This window comes from Cervus canadensis, chromosome X, assembly GCF_019320065.1.
Source record: "Cervus canadensis isolate Bull #8, Minnesota chromosome X, ASM1932006v1, whole genome shotgun sequence".
Taxonomy (NCBI): Eukaryota; Metazoa; Chordata; class Mammalia; order Artiodactyla; family Cervidae; genus Cervus; species Cervus canadensis.
Window position 1 is genome coordinate 69,817,237 of NC_057419.1, and position 3,858 is coordinate 69,821,094.

Sequence of the window (3,858 nt, forward strand, 5' to 3'; positions counted from 1 at the left end):
ATCTGAATGCTTCTGATGAGCATGCAACATGACTAAACAAGATTCTACTTGTAGGGGCTGCTAGAAGCTTCTTGGAGAGAGCTCATTTGAAGGTGGTTGCTTTACTTTGGTTTTTTGGTTTTTTCCCCTGAGATTTGGATCCTGAAGTAAGAATTCAAGTGTAAGTAGCTCAGTTGGTAAGTAAGGGCAGGTAACATTGGTAGAGGAAATGGCATCATGAGACAGAGCAGGGAAGGTAGCCAAGACATTAAGCCAACGACCCTGGTGGGTACTCGGAGCTGGAATCCTCTGGTAAACAGTGCATAACACCCACTCAGAGATGCCAAGAGGTGACAGAGCTGGGAGGTTTACACACCTATCCTGAGACTCAATGGTTGCAGGTGCTCCCAAGAGATGTTACATAAATTCCTCAGCACTTCCTTCTACAGGGAAGATCCTAAGGCAGAGGGATACAGATTTAGGTAGTTGGAAGTCTACAGCAATACACAGAAAGTTTCAGGGACATAGACAGGACATTGACAAGATCTGTCTTGTCTTAAGGACTAGGCTTGACCTAGTCTTATGTACTCAAAGGGAAGAGAAATATTCTGCATTTTGTTGGAATCCATTTCTCCAGCCAGTTGGCTACTTATATAAGTGCCAAAATAAAAGGACATTTTAAGACTGAGGAAGATATTTCATTAAATGTCACTAACCACGTATGGACTAGAGGCAGCCCTGCTTCAGAACCCAACTTAACAGAAGGAAAGGGTCTACTCTCTTCTCCGCTCAGAATAGCATAGTCCTGGGAGAGCCTTGTCACAACCTGAGGGTGAACTTGCTCTTGAGCACAGCCCTCTTGGGGTTTCCTAAATGTCCTGGAAAAGTGTATCAGGCCTAGAAAATGTTACTATTGTCAAGGTAACCACATTTCCATAGCTTCCCAGGTGGCTCAGTGGGTAGAGGCTGCCTGTAATGCAGGAGATGCAGGCAATGTGGGTTCGATCCCTGGGTCAGGAAGATCCCCTGGAGGAGGAAATGGCAACCCACTCCAGTATTCTTGCCTGGGAAATCCCATGGACAGAGGAGCCTGGCGGGCTATAGTCAATGGGGTCACAAAGGACTGGACACGACTGAGCGCATACACACACATGAATAAGGCCTGGGAACATGATCTAAGCAATGACACATTGACAGCAGCCTTAGTTGTCACACAATTCTCTCCTAGGTCTACTGTGTTCCATATTTCTCTGTTTTGGCTTGGGTTCATGTTGCTCTTTCTGCTCCATTTCATCTTCTGTGGACTGTTTTCGGTGAGAATGTATACCTGCATCAAATCACCATGATGTACATTTTAAACACCTTACAGTTTTATTTGTCAATCATACCTGAAATCCTCTGGCAAATCCTATGACGAGAACCAACTCTCAGGTTGTATTATGACATCTGAGATCAGAGACTCATCCAGTAGTCCTTTTAGGAACACACAATTCGGGGTTTAATCACACCTGCAACTTTTGTTCCTTTTGAGCTTTTGGTATCCTGTGGCTCAATTAGAGAGAACCAGGCAGATCTCAGTCTTGCAGTTCATTTATCTGCACTAGTACACTGGATTATATTCCATGCTATATACAAATATATTGTCTCCATGTGCTCTTAGCACTGCCCCCCTTTAAAGACTGATCCTTTGTCCTATATTCTCACATATTCCACCACTACAGGCCTTTAATCAGAGAGTCCAGTCCTTCTACTGCAATGTCCCTCCCAGCAGGCTCTGCCACTCAAGGCCCTTGCTGATACTCATGTCCTTGGCCTTTACTGTCTAGCTTCCATAGATTCCAGTCATCATCCTCTCTGTCTGAGCCACCGTGGAAAACAATGCAGGGGGCCAACATTCTGCAAAGCAATGCCTGTTATTCTCATCTGGGGAAGGTGAACCCAAATCTCAAGGAGATCAGACTTTACTACTCTCTTTATGGTGAGCGAAGACTGGAAAAGGGAAAATCCTACTTGTTTATCCCTGATGAGTCCTTCGTGGGAATGAGACTCGGGTTATTCCTTGGAAAGATAATCTGCCCTGTGATGCATGACTGAGTTCACTGACTTTTCACCAAGGCCAAATTTAATCTTTCCTTCTAGATTAGGAAAATGAGACCAAGAGAGGCGAGACAACTCAAGCCAGTGTGCCAATCCAGGTAGGAAGAGAGCTAAGAGGAGAAACAAAGAGTGAGACGGAGGCACATGTGCTCTTCATTGTTCTACTCCAGTTCTCCAAAAAAAAAGAGCCAGCCATGTCTTTTAAAAGTTTTATTCTTTCCTTCATACAAGCCTATACTGCATTCTGAAGGATTTTTACAGTTTATGGGTTGGATATATTACCAACTTAAGAAAAAAATAACATGAGAACTATTAAGAACTAATTCTTAGGAAGAAAGATGTAAAAATGGACTGTGTAAGAGCTAAAGCCAAAAAAAAAAAGATAAAAATATTTTCACCACTATGAGTAGGAAACAGATCCATAAGGAGCCACATCCCTGACTTTTTGGGTCCGAGACATTGTTAGTCAATTGCTACTGAAAGTCAGATCATTTGTTGACGATACCCTTCAGCCCACAAGAAAGATTACATTGACAATGACTGCTTTTGGGACACAGAGTAAAATTAACTTCTAGGTTATCCCCGTCAAGGACCATTAAGTCCTGAACTATGAGGGACATCGTGAACAAGTCATATTTTAACCTCCCATGAGCACAGAGCCGGCAGATTTCGCCCCCTCTCCTCCCTTCAACAAATCTGACCTTCACTAAAATTTATGGGAAAATGAAAAGAGAAAAGAAAGCTGTGGCCCTGCCAAATTCTGACGATGTTACTCATTTTAATTACTGGTATTTGGAAATTAAATGGCCTAGGGCTTGTTCGGCAATTTGTTTCAGGAAAAAAATGATTTAAGCAAGCCACAGAGTCCCAGCATCTTTTTATAGCAGGTGTTGAACAAGGCGTTCATTTTTCTTTTTACAGAGTGTCCTTGTAAGCATAATAACAATTAGGAAGTGAGGCCTTCACATGGAAACCTCAGGCTCACTCTGACATTCTTTCTTCGGCTACTTCATTGCTTATAGTTTCCTTCAGCCAGCTTTGCAAATGCCTGCACTTGAACATTTCCTTTACATAATGTCACACTTAGAGGACTTTTTTTTTTTGTAGAGGTAAAGACATTAAAGGATAATATGAAGAGTACTTTGAAGTTATTTCAACTGCTTTTTCTGTCCTCAGGTTCTGTTCTCTAGCACTGGGTTTAGTTAAATGTCACTAATACAAAAAAACTGAAACAGTTTAAAATCAAGGAAGGCAGGGGCTATAAATGAAATCTGACTTGAATACATGTTTCTATCCATCGAAATGGGCCATCAGCTCATATTTTCCTGTGTAATAGGTTGCATGTGGACTCTACTGCAAAAGTAGATTCTTCAAAAAAGCTTGGAAAGTTATATGTGAAATCCTCCCAAAGACCAACTGGTTTTTCAGATCCCTTTTACCTTTTAATCAACTTTTTTCATTCACTCTAAAAATGTGCTCAATCAAATGCAAAGTGCTGTGTTTTCTGCTACCCTGTTTGGTTTAAGACCTGCTAATAAACAACTGTGTATTTCTGAAATGAACCATGAACATGAGCTAAAACTGAATCTTATCTTTTAATACCAGCATGTATTTACTCACAAAAATACTTAAGGTAAGATGAAAATAGTTTATTTTGTGCATGTATATGCATGGTATAGTAAACTATTAGGTATTATATAGTAGCTCTCACGAACTATAGTCTCTTAAGGAATGACACAGTGGTGGAGGCTGATGAGAATCAGTCAGGAAGAAGTATTAAAA